The sequence below is a fragment of the Manis javanica genome, chromosome 7, assembly GCF_040802235.1.
Source record: "Manis javanica isolate MJ-LG chromosome 7, MJ_LKY, whole genome shotgun sequence".
NCBI classification, from domain to species: domain Eukaryota; kingdom Metazoa; phylum Chordata; class Mammalia; order Pholidota; family Manidae; genus Manis; species Manis javanica.
The window spans coordinates 72,545,250-72,563,580 of NC_133162.1; the positions used below are offsets into that span (position 1 = coordinate 72,545,250).

An 18,331-nucleotide genomic window follows, 5' to 3' on the forward strand; every position below is an offset into this window, starting at 1 on the left:
ATCCAGTACACCTTGTGATGTGTGTCTCTGTTCCTGGTGCAGATTACTAGGGCTGGTTATTTAGCAGTCCTGTGCTTCCACTCCCTCCACACTCTGATTCTTTTCCTCCCGCCAGTGAGCTGGGGTCGGGGGAGTGCTCGTGTCCTGCTGGGTCACGGCTTTGTATCTTACCCTTTTCATGAGATGCTGAGTTCGCACAGATGTAGATGTAGCCTGGCTATTGTACTGTATCTTCTGGTTTCTCTTTTAGGAATAGTTGTATTTTCTGTTGTTTTCAAAAATATGTATGGTTTTGGGAGGAGATTTCTGCTTCCCTACTCACAATGCCATCTTGAGCACCTCTTCCCTGGGTAATCTTATTAAACATTTTAAAGTGTACAATCGAGGAGCATTTAGTACATTCCTACAATGTTTTATAATCATCACTGCTATCTAGCTCCGGAAATTTTTCATCATACCAAGAAGAAACTCCTTCCCATTAAGCAGCCATTCCTTATTCCTACTTTACCCTAGTCCCTTGGCAGCCACTTAACCTGCTTTCTGTTCCTATGGATTTGCCATATCTGGTGAAACTTTTCAGATGGGTGATCAGGGAAGGCTTCTTGGAAGAGGTGATATTTGAGCAGAGACCTTAATGTGCTGGGGGAGTGAACAGATTCCCTAGTGGCAGACTAGAATCCTAAGGAGTCCTATTCCTCTTGCACTGAAGAGGAAGTCCACAGCTACCTCCAGCTCCACCCCACAGGTCTTCACTGAATGCTCAGAGGGTAGTAAGCCTCAAGTCTGGGCCAGGGAAGTAGACCTGACAGATCCTTCCTGAGGCACATGGAACTTCCACTGTATGCACAGCAACTACCCTCAGAAGTTGGGAGGTTGAGAGATGATGAAGGAGCAGAGCAGGAGATCTGAGAGAAACCCACCAGAGGCACTCCAGGTTTTCAGTTACGGAAGCCTGAGGGCAGGGAAAGGACTGGGGATGACCTCCACCCCACCCTCTGGCACTCTATGCTTTCAGTCACCAAGGACAGGGGACAGGGAACAGGGAAGGAGAAATAAGAGAAACTCCTCTATTTCAGGTCTTTACATAATGTGGAGAAGCTGTCCTCTAAAGGGAAAGCTGGGAGAGGAACGGTGCTAAAATAGATCACCTGAGCTGCAGAAAGCAAGGTGTAGGACTGGAAAGGGAAGAGATTCTGTAGCAAATGAAAAGGTCTGGCAGTCGTGCTTAACACAGAGTGACCCAGTTTTGTTTTTTTTAAAATAAACCTAATTTTTGGGAATAGTTTTAGTTTTATAGAAAATTTGTAAAGATAGTACAGAGAGTTCCCATATAACTCACACCCAGTATCTCCTATTATTAACACTGGAGTAGTAGTGTGGCATATTTCTTATAAATAATGAACAAATATTGAAACATTATTTTTAACTAATGTCCATACTTTATTTACTGTCCTTTGTTTTTGCCTAATGTCCTTTTTATGCACCAGGATCCCATCCAGGTTTCTACATTACATTTAGTTATCATGTCTCTTTAGACTCCTCTTGGCTGTGACAGTTTTCAGATTTTCCCTTGTTTTGACTTTGACAGATTTGAGGGGTATTGTTCAGATATTTTTTAGAATATCCTCTATTGGTATTTGTCTCATATTTTTCTCATGATTAGATTGGGGCTTGGAGTTTTGGGGAGGAAGACCAAAAAAGTTAAGCACCATTTCATTTCATTATATTAAGGGTATATATTGTCAACATGACTTATCAGTGTTGATGTACACCTTGATCATTTAGTCAGGGTAGTGTTTGTCAGGTTTCTTCTCTGTGAAGTTACTCTTATTCTTTCTCTTTGCATACTGGACTCTTTGGATGGAAGTCACTTATGTGCAGTCCACACTTAAGAAGAGGATGGTTATGCTCCCTCTCTGTAAGGGTGGGGTATCACATAAATTATTTGGAATTCTCCTTTGTAGGAGATTTTTTCTTCTCCCTCATTTATTCATTCAGTCTTTTTTAAGATCAGTATGGACTCATATATATTTACTTTATGCTTGAGGTTATATCCAATCACTACTTTATTATGTCAGAAAAATTGTTCCAGCTTTGGCCACTGGAATCTCTTTCAGTTTTATTCTGTCTCTTTGACATACCCCCTCCATGTGTGTGTGTGTGAGCACTTTTTTAGTTTTTGGCACTGCATGATATTCCAGGCTCACGTTGTATATTTCCTGTTGCAGTCCTAGAATCAGCCATTTCTCCAAGGAACCTTGGTTCATTTTACTGGAGAATGGAGAAACCAAGATCTAGATGCTAGATGTGCTTGTTGCTACTGGGTATTGTTGCTTGTAGGTCCTCTCAGCTGACAAAGCCAGGAGGTGTATGTGCTTATACTAATCTGTGTCTATTCACATTATCTGTAAATATTTTTATGTTACCCATCTATATCTATATTAAGCTAAACATGAGTTCATGCTGACATATCCAACTCAAATCCATTACCACAGAGTTCATTCTCAAGTCCTCCCCTTGATTATCTGTAAATCCTTACTTTAATAGTGAGAAACATGGCTCCTACCATTTGTTTACTTAATTGTTCAGTTCCAGTATGCATGTAAAGTTCTCTTTCAGTTTTGTAAGCTGGTGGCTTAGCTTAGAAGCACAGGCCAATGTCTGGAATCTTACCTGGTATGAGATCAAAGGCCTTTCTTAAGTGAAAGTCCTGATTACCACCCTCTACGTATATGAAGCCAGTGATCAAAATAAAGCTGCATCAAAACCGAGACCCAACTAAATTACAGATGATATTGACTCAGACAGAAAGGCCATGTCTCTTTCTAGAAGTAAAATGTTACTTCAATCACTAATGTATTTTTATATACAATGTCTGGTTTATAGTAACAAATTACAAGAAACAAGGAAAAGCAAGAAAAATGTGACCAAATGTCAAGAGAGGAAACAGTCTGGTAGAGAAGACCCAGAGATAATCCAGATGTTGGAATTATCAGACAGAAATTTAAAAATAACTAGAAAAAAAATGCTAGAGGATCTAACAGGAAAGGTAGACAAAATGCATGAAAAGATGGAGGTTTTTAGCATTCATGGAAACTATACCCAAGAAACAAAATTCTAGAAGTGAAAAATACCATATTAGAAATGACGAGTGTTTTACTTGGGCTTAACAGTTTCTTGACATATCATGAGAAAGGATCAGTAAATGTGAAGACATGTAGACAAAACATATCCAAATTGATAAGCAAAGAAAACAAAGAGCAGGGGAGAGGTAGAAAAGAGCTCCCAGATCTATGGGATATTATCAGTCCACTGTACATGTAAATGGAATTTCAGAAGGAGAGGAGGGAATGTGGCAGAAGATGTATTTGAAGAAACAATGGTCAAAAACTTCTAAAATTGATGAGAGACATAACTCATAAATTCAAAAGTTCAGCAAGACCCATATAGGTTAAATGCAAAACAAAACAACCACCACAAAACAATCTCAGACCTAAGCATATCATAATCAAACTGCTGAACACTAAAGAGTGATCTTAGAAGCTACCAAAAGGAAAAAGACACCTTAAAAACATAGGAATAATTATGAATAATGGCTAAATACTCAGTAGAAAAAATTGTGGCTTGAAGACTATAAATGACATCCATAAAAGTGCTGAAAGATTTAAAAATAAAAACCAACCCTGTCAATCTAGAGTTCTGTATCTGGCAGAAACAGCCTTCAAAAAGAAAGGCAAAACAAAGATATTTGCATAAAGATTAAAAAGTGAAAGAATTTGTTTCTAGCAGATCTGGATTGCCAACAAATGCTAAAAAAATGTTCCACAAGCTAAAGATAAAAGGGATCAGATGGAACCTTGGGTCTACAGAAAAGAATGAATAACACCAAAAATGATAAATATCTGCATAAATGTAGAGAAAAAATTTTGGTACCTTCACCTATAATATACCACAGATTATTGGCTATTTAAAGCAAAATATTTATATATATGGGGTTCATAGCATATATAGAACTAGGGTATAAAATCATGAGATTACAAAAGAAGGAAAATGGAATTATACTGTTGTAAATTTCATACACTGTGAATTAGTATACTCTTACTCAAAGATAGACTGTGATAACTTCCTGATGCACCTTTTAATCTCAGAAGAACCACTAAAAAAATCTCAAAGAGGAAGACAACATATCCGCCCATGCAGGATTAACTGCTATAAAATTACCTTCCTACTGCAAATAACTAGAAAATAAGATTAAAATATGTGAAACAACTGTTTTCAGACATTGAAAAACAGTCACTACAGGATGGTGACCCTTGAAACAAATGATATGAGCCCTACAGATGTCCCAGCATACTGCCTGTAGGCAGTTTCTAGATTGCAGCACAGAGTAGGGGATCCCAAATAGAGTCCAGGAGAGTTTGCAGAAGTTAAGGTGACTAGAATTGTGGGGGTAAAAAATTGGAGCAGAGGGTACTTACTGTACAGGACTTTATAGAATCAAGAGATCTCTGGAGATCTATACAAGGGTCCTCTAGCACCTTTTACTAAATGCTTAGCTGCACATGCAGATTACGAAATTCCACAATGCTTGGAAGAATCTCACTGCAATTCAGTATGTTGAGCAATTCCAGGAGCTGCATACTGCTGGGAATAGTTTGTGTTTCTGTTAGGCATAATGTTTCATACATAAGCTAGAGACTTTGGAGTGGATTTAAATTAGCCATTGATTAAAGGTCTCTCTAAACCCACATAATAAAGCTTAAAAGCAAATTTTGCAAGTATCAAATTGGTTGCAAGTAATTCAACTGGAACTAAGCCCAATACTCTAAAGAAATATAGTAAAAACCAATAACCAGCAATTAGAAAGTACAGCATCAAACAAAAGATTACTAAGAGTACAAAAAAACAGGAAAATGACCTATAACCAGGAGAAAGACCAGTCAATTGAAAGAAACCTGGAACTGTAGAATCATCAGAAATATTTCTGATGCTGGAATTATCAGACACAGATGTTAAAACAGCTGTTATGAATGTGCTCCATAAGTTCAAGCAAGAAGACATGAATATTATAAGAGAAATGAGTGATAGAAAAAAAGATTTGAATGGAACATCTAGAGATGAAAAATGCAATGATGCAATGTCCAAAATGAAAAATAAACTATTGGATGGGATTGACAGCAGATTAGACACTGTACGAGAAAAGATAATTGAACTTGAAGATGGAACTTATTCAAAATGAAGTTAAAGAGAAAAAAAAACTGAAACAAAAAATAATAGAACATCAGTAACCTGTGGAACAATATTAGGTTGTCTAATAGATACATAATTGGAGTCTCAGAATAAAGGGAAAGGGTAGACAGAAAAATTACTTGAATAAATGACTGAAAAATTTCCAAATCTGATGAAAATCACAAACTCTTAGGTCCAAGTATCTCAATAAACCCTAAGCAGAAAAACCATAAATAGAATCCTAAAAACCCTAAGCAAAATAACCATAAATAAAATCATACCTGAGTATAAAGTAATCACATTACTGAAACTCAGTGATAAAAAGAAATTCTTTAAAGTAACCAGAGAAAAGAAGACACATTACTTAAAGAAGCACAAATCTACAATTAAAAGCCAGGAGAGAATGAAGCAATCTCTCGAAATATTGAAAAAAACAGTCAACCTGAGTTTTATACTCAGTAAAGATATCTTTAAAAAATAATTCTTTCAGATTAATAAAGATAAGAGAATTTATTGCCAGAAGATCTGAGCTATAAAAAAAGGTTAAAGGAAGTTCTTCTGGCAAAAAGAAAATGCTACTGGAAGAAAATGTTAAATGTATACATAGAGTTCCAGAAATAGCAATCATATGGTTATATATTAAGGATATTTTCCTTATTTTTAATCTCTTTAAAGGATAATCAGTTATATGAATAAAAAATAGTTGCAGCAAATTTTGGGCTTTATTACATATATAAGTAAAATGTATGGCAATGAGAGCACAAAGAATGGGAAGAACAAATGGAAAAATACTGTTGTAATGTTCTTGATCTAGGTTAAGAGGCATATTATTTGAAGATTGTGTAAAGTTAAAGATGTAAATTGAAAATCCTATAGCAATGGCTAAAAAATAGTACAAAGCAGAAATAACACAAATAATAATGCAGTTAAAGTAGTGTTTGGAGGGAAACATTTTGCATTCAATACTCTTATAGAAAAGAAGAAAGTTCTCATATCGATGGTCTAAACCAGAGATATAAAGGTCAGCCTATGAGCTGGATATAGCTCATCACCTCTTCATGTGTGGCCTGAGACCTAAGAATGTTTTTGCATATTAAAATGGCTAGAAAATAATCAAAAGGAAACTAATATTTTGTGACTTTTAAAAATAATAGGAAAGTCAAATTTTAGTGACCATAATGTTTTATTGGAACATAGCCATGCTTATTGCCTTATGTATTGTCTGTGTGGCTGCTTTCCTGCTATATCCACAGTACAGAATAACTCTGAGAGACTGTGTTATGCAAAGCCTAAAATATTTACTGTCTGACTCATTATAAGCATTTGCCAGCTTTAGCTATGGGTCCTATAGATATTAAAACAATAATATGGTTATATATTTCACTTTCACCACTTCTATTCAACATTGAATTAATGATCCTAGAAAGTATAATAAGCCAAGAAAAAGGAAATAGTAAGGCATAAAAATTAGAAAAGAAGCAAAACTTACTTACATATGATGTGATTATGTACATAGAAAGCCCCTTTAGAATCAACAAAAAAAACAGTTGTTATAAGTGAATTTAGTAAAGTCAATATACAAAAATCATTTGTAGTTCTCTGTACTAGCAATGAGCAATTTGAAAATCAAAATAAAAACTGTCACTTATAATAGCATGAAGAAAACACTGAAGACCTACATAAATGGTGATATTTCATATTCATGGATTGGAAAACTCAGCATTGTTAAGACGAAATTCTCTCCAAGTTGATCCAATGAAATCTTCATTAACATCCTAGTAGGCTTTGTTTGAAGAAATAAATAAGCTATAACCTTATAAATTTATGTTTATAAACTTAAAAAATCATCAAAATCAAAAGACTAAGAATGATCAAAATAATTTTGAAAAAGGACAAAAGAGGCCTTTTGTTTTCTGATATCAGGATTTTTCATAAAGCTACAATAATCAAGACAGTGTGGTACTGGTGTAAGAAAAGACATATAGATCAAATAGCTCAGAAACAGACTCACAATTTTATTACCAAAGTGTCAAGTCAATCCAATGGGAGAAGGACAAATGTTTCTGTAGCTTGATACCTATATGGAAAACAATGAACTACCACCTCCACTTATTTTGTACACAGAAACTAATTTTCAATTGGATCATATAGCTAAAATGCAAAAGCAAAAACTATACAACTTCCTTATTATCCCTTGCTTCATAACAAATTCCAATACTTAGAGGCTGGAAACAACATATATTTATTACATTACAGCTACTCTCTGTCGGGAATTCAGAAGGAATTTAGCTAGGTAATTCTGACACACAGTCTATCATGAGGTTTTAAACAAGATGATACCAAGAGTGAAGTTATCTGAAGGCTAGACTGGGGCTGGAGAGTCCCCTTCTCAGACTGTTTCCCATGGCTAGTGGCAGAAGAACTCAGTTCTTCACCACGTGAGCCTGTTATAGGGCTACTTGGGTGCCCTCATAACATGGCTCTTCCTTAAGAGCAAGTGGTCCAAGAGTTAGTGCAAAGAGGAAGCTGCATTGCCTTTTATGACTTTCTCGGGAGTCACATACTGTCACTTCCACCATATTCTATTAATTATTCCAGCCCACATTTAAGGATAGAGGAATTAAACTTCACCTCTAAAAGAGAGGAATATCAAAGAATTTGTGGAACAAACATATTTCAAACTACTGTAGCTTTTAGAAAGAAAAAAGGAGAATATCTGTATGATCTTGGAGTATTCAAATATTTCTTGGAAAAGATCCTAAAATAAGAAGGATACATTAAAAAATTGATAAATTGGACCTCATCTAAATTACTATTATTGTCCTTTAAAATATACCAGTACAAAAGGCAGTAGATAAGCAGAGTGGGGGAAAATATTGCCAGCATATTTACCTGCCAAACGACTTGCATTATGGTATATAAAGAACTTCAATAACCCAAGGGCAAAATGAAGAAAAGAGGAAATACTAACAAAATGAGGACAGTAACAGACTTCCCCAAAGAGGGTATATTGACAGCCACTAAACACTTGCAAAGGAAATGCAACAGCACGTGTTCAGCAGAGAGGTAATGCAGAATAAACTCCACATGAGCTCATGTTTCATGCCCTCTAGAAAGGCTGTGAGAAAGGTTGAAGGCACTGAATATTAGGGAAGATGTTATGCAACCGGGACTGTATGCTACTGGTGGCTACGCAAGATGTGATAGCTGCTTTGGAGAACTGGCAGTTTCTCCTGAAGTTAAACATATATCTATCCCTTGATTTGGCAATTCTACTCCTAAATATTTAATGAAATGAAAAGATAATTACAAATTCAAGAAGTTTCACAGCAGTCTTATTCATAATAGCCTCCAACTGGAAACAACTGAAATGTCCACCTACAGGAAAATGGATAAACACATTTTGGGGTGTTCATAGTCCCCAACAACTGAGAGACCCAACAACATAGGTGAATCTCAAAACCATTGTGTTAATGGAAAGAAACTAGACATAAATGAGTATATACTATATGGTTTTTATGAAGTCCAAGAAAAGGCAAAATTATCCTATAGTGATAGAATTCAAACAATTATAGGTTGGAAAGGGAGGCAAACTGTGTGGGGAAGGACATGAGAGAACTTCCTGAGGTCTGTGGAAATGTTCTGAGTCTTATTTTGGATGATGGTTACCGTGGGGGGTGGGGGTAGACAATTGTCAATAGTCCTGGAACAGACTCTCTTAAGACTTGTGTGCCTATTACTGAATGTTTGATTATACTTCAAGTTAAAAAAAAAACAGTAAACAGGAGTCCAGGGGAAGAATGTTTAATGCTGAGGGAGCAGCAGGTGCACAGAAGTGCTGAGGTATACTGTGGGATAGTAAAGGTGAGAAGAAGAAAGTGATGAGGGTTAGGTCAGGAAGGTTGCTCTGTTGTCTGTAGTTTATTACAATTACTCTTTAATTTGCCAAGCAACAGGTTTTTATTTTTGTTTTTATTTTGATATCATTAATATACAATCACGTGAGCAACACTGTGGTTACTAGATTCCCCCCATTATCAAGTACCCATTACATACCCCATTATAGTCACTGTCCATCAGTGTAGTAAGATCCAAGCAACAGGTTTTTTGATTTGAATATTTAATTTCTTGGAAGCTTAGCATACCATTGCCAGATTATTAAAAGAGAGAGAGGGAGGGAGAGAGAAAGAAAAAGGGAGGGAGAGAAGGGAAGGTAGGAAGGAGGGAGGAAGAGAGAGAATGTGTTAGATTTGAAGGAAGCAAGGGATTAAAAGAGATGTCCTCTTAAAAGCTATTTATTATTCACCTCATTATTAAGTTTACAGTGAACTTCCCAAGTGGAATTCTTTATAATGAAGTTCCTTTATATTGAAATTTTCTTCTTATCATACGTCTCTAGAATGCCAATATTTTTGGGGTCTATTTCATACGACTCAGTGGCAGGGTTCTAGCTTGGATTCTAGCTCCACAGTTGTGAAAGACAAAAACCAGAAGGGCAGTATGGTATAGTGGTTGAGAATTTAGACTCTGGTGTTTGGTTGTTCATTCTGATCCTGGCTCCACTACCTCCAGGCTGTGGGATTTGGGGCAAGTTCCTCATCTTCCTTTAATCTATTTTTGGCAGGAGGCAGGAGGGGAAGAAGGGCAACCAATTAGGCGGCTGTTACAGATAATCCATATGATGGTGGTTTGGATCAGGGCTACAGCAGGCAAAGGCAGGGAAAATTGGTCAATTTCTGAATGAAATTTAAAGGTAGGGCTGGAAGGATTTAATGGCAAATTAGAAGTATGAGAAAAAGAGAGCCGTCAGTTTGGATGCCAAGGCATCTGGCTTGAGGAACTGGAAGATTGGAGTTGACATTTGCTGCGATGAGTATGACTTTTTACAAAGGAACGTCAGGGCTTAAATTGCAGTTTATTTTTTTCCCCTTGATTTTGTTTGTTTTGTTTTTCATCTTTTTTGAGGGATATGTGGAGATGAGAACAAGCACGGGTTGGCAGGCAGACCTCTGAGATCCACCTTATGCTTACAAGATATGTTTACTAGTCTTCAGGTTCACTCCTTTGATATTATTACATGGTATGTGGGAGGAGGAAGTGGAGTCTGGTATTTTAGGATTTCTCCTTTGACTTTTCTTAGAAAGAGTGAGCCTTGGACAAGTTGATGCCTGACTGTCTGAGACATTTTCTAGGAAGACTACCCACCCACTAAAAATTTTTGTACTGTTGTCTGTTGTCTGCAGCGGCATTACCTAGAACCTGACAGCCAGACGTTTTTTTCACCCTTAGTTGCCAAACAGGTTAATTCTCTTTTCTGCCTCATTTAATTCTTTTTCTCAAATGCATATTATAATTTTTAGGTACATTTCAACCTTATTTCAATATATATAACTTTTTATGGGAGCACTAAACAAAGTTTCCCTTTCCCTTTAAGATATATATATATATAAAATAATTCCTGTTATTATGTTTCTGATACATTGTATTATGAAGTACTCTTCACTAATAGAACATTTATTCATGTATTCCCATGTTTTTAACTAGGTGAGTATATAATTTACCTCCAAATGGAGAAACTTTTAAGAGTGAAAAGGGAAGCTGACATGGGGATAGCAGTGTAACCCAGGATTGTTCTGGACAAATCAGAAGTCTGCCCACTCTATTTTTAAAGCAGAAAAGTGGTTAGGTTAAGGTTCACTTCCTGTTTACAAGTTTGGACTTCACTGGGAGAAGGCAAATGCCTGGCAGGGGGTGGGGAGAAATTCCCACTGTCCTGCAAGCAGGATTCAGAGGCTCACTGCACTGCCCTGGCCTTAGGGTGCCTCCTGGCCATGAGAACATGGTCACAGATGCCTCACTTGAAAATTGAAGTCTACTGCAGAGGAAATCAGAGCTTATGCAAGCATATGTAAGAAATCAGTTGTCTGCTCACAAGTTTGTTTTAGTAGCTATTACTTTAGATACAAGAATGAGTAATAATTTTAAACTTCAATTGCTTTTGTATTTGAGGAACAAATAATATATCTTATATCTTTTCATAAGTCACTATAATGAGGCAGTGTTCTATCATTTTAAATAGGAAATTGAGATACTGGCATTTAGTAACTACCAGTAATTCTTAGGAGAAAAGGGTTCAGCATGTACATAGTACATGGGTTATTGGTTCTCAATGTTATTTCTTAGCACAGTGAATTAAGGTAACAACTTTGACTGATTAAATGAGATTGAAGAATAAAGGAATGATTTCAGTAACTATGGAGAACACATTTTTTTCTTATGGTTTCTAACTTTAAGGTAAATAGTGGTAAACTGAATGCTATTTTTTAAAATATAAAACAAAATCCTTCCATGTACAATTTTCTAAGTCTCCTTGTTTTACATATCAATATGAGGAAAAAATTTGTATGATATTATATGTTTTCCTGATTTTAAATGGCTTTTAAAACAGAATTTGCTTTTGTGTGGATGTACCATAATTTATCTAACAGACAGCATGCAATGCACTTTCTAATGTTTTCTAACAGTCCTGCTATGAACTTTCTTGTAGCTATACTGTGTTATAGGGTATATATGTTGTTTTGCCCTTTAGGGTAAATTCCCAGAAGTATAATTGTGGCACCAATGGGATGCAGAACTTTAAGACTTTTGATATACATTGCCATATTGTCCTCCAGAAAGATTTTACTTGTTTAAACTCCTATCAGTGTAAGTCATGTCCCTGCACCCTTATACCTGTGCAGTGAATCTTTGCTAGTTTCATAGGTAGAAATGTTTTTTTAAATTAACTTATAAATTTTTCTTTCATTTATTAGAAAGGTAAATGTTTTCTTTGTTTTTAACCATATTTTTTTCTGTGATATGTACCTGCCTATCTTAATTCATTTTTTCCTATTTGTCCATGAGTGTACATATGTGTATACTCCTAATATATTAAGGATATTAATCCAAATGTAATTTAAAATTCATTGTTTTTTCAACTTGGAAATAACTAGGGAAATGCCAATGAGATAATAGGAAAGTACCTCTGTACCCTTACTAAGAAAATTACTTTTTAAGATGCTAACAACATTGTGGTAAGACAGGAACTATTAGCCATTGTTTGTGGCATTATATGCTGTCTAATTCATTTGCAAACATGGTAATATCAATATTAAGAGCCATAACAATGTACATATCTTTAACCCAAAAATTCCATACCTGAGAGTTTATCACAAAAAATAATTGAAAAGTAATGCAAAATGCCCCAAATCATTTATTGCAGCAATGGCTATAATAGTGACAAGTTAGAAACAAGTTAATGAATTAAAGAGTAATGGTGAACTAAATTAGATTCATCAATAAAATGTTAAGCTATCATTAAAAGTAATTAGGAAGATTACAGATTGACATAAAAAGGTGGCCATGTATGGATTGAAGCAGAATATAAAGTTATTTCAATTCTATGGTTACAACTGTGTAAAAATACTCATTCAAAACAAAACTTTGATGGAAATACAATGGATTGGTTTTGGTTTGTATCACCAAGTGTGTGGAATCTCCAAGGTTTAAGACTCTAACATTTGTTGAGTAGGTGTCCTGTGCACATCTCACAGCAGCACTGTAGAACAAGGATTGGTGTCATTCTCATTTGACAGATAAAGAAACTTAATACTCATTTGACATATAAATAAATTTAATGCTTTTATTATGGATATTTTCAAATATATACAGAAATAGAAAGACTAATATAATGAACCCCGTGTAGCTATCATCTAGCTTCAACAAATTCAGGTTTTCATTTTTAGTAAGTTGCAGAGTAGGGTTTTAACCCATGTATATTTTACTCTAAAACCCATGCTTTTAATTACAGTCCTATGTTGCCTCTTCATTTTGTCATTTGATGCTATTGAGTAACTTTATGATCCTTAGTGTTTTTGGTAAAATAGAATGGAAAGGACTTACAACTGAGTGTTTTAGGTTGGTAATAAAATGAAGAAAGCACCCTCTTTTAACCATATATATTTTGTCATAAGCATTTTTAGTTTCAGTGTTCTGCAAAGACAAACCTGCTGATACAGTTCATCATGTTTTATAAATCTTTGACCCATCCATCAGACTCTGACCACTCTAAAGATAAAGGATATGGTTGTATTGGTCTTTCTGACTGAAGTGACCTTTTGCAGATTGAGAAATTGTGTAATCATTAACTATAATAATGGATATGTACTTGCAAGTTTCAACTGGTATCTTAATGAGCTTTAACCCTCCAAGAACACTCAAAACATATCTTAGAATCATCGAAATTTATCAGTTGTCCATAACTTAAATCTTCAAACTCTTATCTTTTTGCTATATTTTGTTTTCTCCTGCCCTCACCACATCCCATCTCCCTGCTCACATGCTCACCATGCCTATAAACTAGAGGATTTAGTAGCAGCAGCCTGAGGTATAAAGACTTTAAAAATTAACTCCTTTTTGAGTTAACAGGCTATGATTTCTAGTCAGTTTTTTTGGAAGGGGAGTCCCACACATACAGAGGTATATATTTCGACAGATAAGTGAAGGCATCCTGAGGTAATTATGATATACAAATAATCTTGTGTTTTTTATAGAACTTGGATTCATTTCAGACATCTCTTGTCCTGGGAAATCTTCTCTGAACTCTCCAGACAGCTTTGTGTCACCCCTGTGTGCTTCACCATCTTCCCCTGTCTAGAGGGCAAGTAGGGCTGAATCTTGGGGACCTGTGGCCTCATGGCCTCAGTGTCTCATAAACATAAACCATACCAAACTTGAATCCAAGGACTATATAATCTAGTCTGGATATAGGGTCATTTAGTCAGATTTTCCCTTCAAGAAAGAGGCTAAATAGAAGATGGCATTTTTGCCTACTTTATGTCAAATATAGTGATGCTAGAAATGTCAGTCTGATGCTAGGGAGAATGACTGGTTCTGTATACACCAGTAAAACATAATTAGATATTTAGCAGTTAAATGAATGGGATTGGATGAAATTATGCAGAATTCGGTGGAATGAAAAGAGAAGATGGATGACAGAAAAAGAGGGAAAGGAGATACAGAAAGAAAAATCAGGCAGAAGAATTAGTTAGGAATGAATAATGTTCTGTAAATAAAGAAAGAGTTTCACAATTAGAGTGGTGAAGTACTGAGTACTTACTTAACAATTTGGATTTAGCAGAGATAGGAAACAGAAGTCAGATTGCAGGATACTGCAAGTGCTAATGAGGACACACAAAGCAGTGAGTGTCCTACATTCTCTCTAAATTTGTTGGAGATTACCTATAGCAGGTCTGTCCTTTGGGTGGGACACCTAAGGCTTCTTCCCAGGCTCCTGAGTTGGGGTTGAGGGAAGGGATGAATTGGGGGCTGTATTATACTCCTTTTCCTGAATATTTTTTTAAATTCAGTTTCAAAACTTTGTCACTAACAGCAGTCCAATGGGCCTATGAAAAATGCAGATAATGGGCAGTCCTACTTTGGTTGAGTTGTCCCAGGCTTTTTCCTTCTAGGGATGCCCCTGCATTTATTCCTGTGGTAGCTCAATATCACTGTTTTATAATTGTCATTTTCTGTCTCCCCTTTGACTATGAACTTGTTAAAACTCCTTGTTACTACTGTTGATTCTCAGTACCTAGCAAAATGCCTGGCATAGTATTTAGAAGGTCTGTTACATGAATGAGTAAACCAATAATAATCTGTCTTTTAAGCATTAAATAATTCCAATATGGTGATCCACGGAATCAAAAAAGTGGAATGTTTCAGGAAAGAGGGATGATAAACAGTCACAAATGGCAATAAGATAAAGATTGAAAACTGGCCTTTGGAGTTGGCTATTAAAAGTCGTTGGTTTCTATAGTTTAAAGTGTTTGAATTCTATAGTCAAAATGATTGAAGTAGGAGCCATTTTAAGAGGGTTGAAGAGTAAATGGGAAGTGAGAACAAAGAAACAGTATAGAAGTTTTTTGTTTTGTTTTGTTTTGTTTTTAAAGGTTTGAGGCTAACAGGAAGAAACCATTGGAGAGAAACCCAAAGATTCAAGAGAGGGGAGTTAGTTATATAATAATTTTATGCATTTGATTTGAATACATCTTAAGTATTCTCGCCTACATGTCAGGGTATTATATTTCTTCCTCTTCCACTTGTTTTTCATGTCTTTTGAGCTTGAAGTTTTTGCTGTGCTGTTTGGGGCTCTCTAGTGGCCAGTCTAATAATGACATAAATAGTAAACCATCAATTAAATCTAGCGTACCTTTTATTCCTAATGCAGGTTATTCTTCCCAGGAGGATTCAATGAGGGTGGGATATGTGGCTATAGTAATTAGTGATGCTTAGTCCTCTTTGATTTGTTTTGGGTTAAAACTGAATGCTAAACTTACTATAATTTTGTTTTCTTAGAAACAAATCACTATTATGAATTGTTTGAAAATTGTAGTATATCTTTGTTTCAGTTGCTAATACATTAACAGCTGCCATCATATGTTCTCAACTCTTCTTCTGCAATGTTAGATTTAGGTCCATTGTTATAGAACTATTGGAACATCGTATTCAGTTTGAAGATTGTGCAAGAAAAGCCTGAATTGCCAAACAGAAAAAAGATTTGATTGTTATGAAAATAATACACATTCATTTTTCATCACAATAAAACTTTAAAAATATAGAAATTTAAAAAATATCATCCTTAGTCTTGCTTCTCAATGTTTTCTTTCTAGGATTAAAAAAATTTTTTTGAGCAATGTAAGGAGTACCTCTGTAACCATACCTAGTTAAATAAAACATGTTCAGTACAGTTGAAGCCCCCTGTGTACTCTTCACGTATTTCATCTCTAGTCCTTCCTCCCAAAGGTAACCATGATCGAATTTTGGTGTTTTATTCTTAGGCAAACTCAATATATTGACACTAAAAGCTATATATTCTTCAAATTGCTTCTTTCACTTAAAATTACATTTGTAAGATATATCCATTTGACATATGACTCTGGATCTCTTATTTTTGCTGCCATACAGTAGCCTTTCTCTGAATATTTCATGATTTACCCATTCTCATTTTCATGGACTTTTAGGTTCTACATTTTTTTGCTTATCAAGTCTCCATGATCATTCTTACCTATGTGTTCTTTTATACAAGAGTTTTCTCCAGGGCAGAAACTTGGAAGTGGAGTTATTGGGTGGTGTGGTATGTGCATCCTCAGCTGTACCAAATTGTTCTTCAAAGTGGTGTGCTGATTTACTGTTCTGCCAGCTCTGGATGAGTTCCCCAGTCTTGAGTATCCTTTAGACTCCTTACATCTTTCCCTAGTCCTGTGGGTATGAGACAATATTAAAAAAAAAAAAGAAGACTTGCATCATAGGATATTTAAAATCTGTACAAACATAGTGATTGGTATAGTGAACTTCTGTGTGTCCCATCACCCTGCCTCAGCGATCATCAACAAACGGCCCATCCTGTATTATCTACACCGTCACTCCCTTTCCCTCCCAGTGTCCCAAAGAAATCCGAGCTGTCATACCATTTTATCTGCAAACACTCATTATGTACCTCTAGCACATAACTCTTTCACTCTTTCACAGATAGCCTCAGTAACATTATCCCACTAAAAAATAACAAAAATGCCTTAATGTCACAAAATATCAAAGTTTCAGTTTCTCTAATTGTCTTTTGAATTTTTACATTTGTATCTTCAAATCAGAATCTCACTAAGGTCTTTTCATTATAATTGGTCTCAATCTGTAATTTCTCTCTGGCTCTCTCTTAGTCCTGCTTTGTGATGTTACAGCCACTAATGATCATTGCTTAGAAAATCCACTAGTTCATTAGGAGTTACAAAATGGTGCTACTTTATCGTTCATTTGTTTGTTTATTAGCAGAATGCCTCTATACACAGAGATTTCCTGTTATTAAATAGTTGATCATCTTAAGATACTGTTAGTAAAGAAAGGATAAAGTTTCTTTCTTTTCATTCATAAACTTTTAAAACAATTATTTAGTCACCTAGTATCCTCCAAAGGTGATCACTGAATTTGTCTTAGTTACCTTTATGAACTCATGGATTTAAACATCTTTGATGTGTTTCAATTTGTTACAGTAATTGTCCTTACTGATGCTCAGATTGCCCAACTTTGGCCAGTGGGAGCCTCTTTAAGTTGGCTCCTGAGTTCTTTTTTTTTTTTTTTTTGAGAGGGCATCTCTCATATTTATTGATCATTTGGTTGTTAACAACAATAAAATTCTGTACAGGGGACTCAATGCACAATCATTAATCCACCCCAAGCCTAATTCTCATCAGTCTCCGATCTTCTGAAGCACAACAAACAAGTTCTTACATGGTGAACAAATTCTTACATGGTGAACAGTACAAGGGCAGTCATCACAGAAACTTTTGGTTTTGATCACGCATTATGAACTATAAACAATCAGGTCAAATATGAATATTCATTTGATTTTTATACTTGACTTATATGTGAATCCCACATTTCTCCCTTATTATTATTATTATTATTATTATTATTATTTTTAATAAAATGCTGAAGTGGTAGGTAGATGCAAGATAAAGGTAGAAAACATAGTTTAGTGCTGTAAGAAAGCAAATGTAGATGATCAGGTGTGTGCCTATAGACTAAGTATTAATCCAAGCTAGACAAGGGCAACAAAACATCCACGGATGCAGAAGATTTCTCTCAAAACGGGGAGTGAGGTTCTAAGCCTCACCTCTGTTGATCGCCAATTTCTCACATGATGGCCCCCCTGCGACTGTGCCTGTCTTAGGTTGTCCCTCCCTTGAGAAATCTTACCCATCTCTGGCTAACCAGTCATCTTCCGGGGCCATACAGGGAAATGTAAAGTTGGTAAGTGAGAGAGAAGCCATATTGTTTGAAAAGGTTAGCTTTTTACTTCTTTGCAGATTTATGCCCTGTGGCTTTTATGCCCAGCTTTTGTCTTGAGGTATCTTTACCACTTGGAAGAATTATGATACTTGGTAAATTTGATATGAGGCATGAATTCTATTTAAGGGTTGTAATTAGGAAGGAAGAAGAAAAGCTATAGAAGTAGCAGACGGAAGAAAACATGGGAAGATAGGTTATTTCTTTGACATGTCTTCTTGTA

The 18,331-nt window shown here is 35.6% G+C and overlaps 1 protein-coding gene across 15 annotated transcripts in view; it reads left to right on the plus strand.

Moving 5' to 3' along the window:
• SHLD2 (shieldin complex subunit 2) overlaps window positions 1-18,331 on the plus strand; it is a 105,496-nt gene that overhangs the window by 29,540 nt on the left and 57,625 nt on the right. The window contains exon 1 of one of the 15 annotated variants that reach the window (XM_037002525.2): window positions 10,767-11,137. The exons of 13 other annotated variants lie outside the window; for them this stretch is intronic. The gene's annotated coding sequence lies outside the window, so the exon portion shown is untranslated. Of the gene's footprint in view, window positions 1-10,766; window positions 11,138-18,331 lie in introns of those variants that run through there. One more of the 15 variants, XM_017679686.3, reaches the window with a different exon arrangement.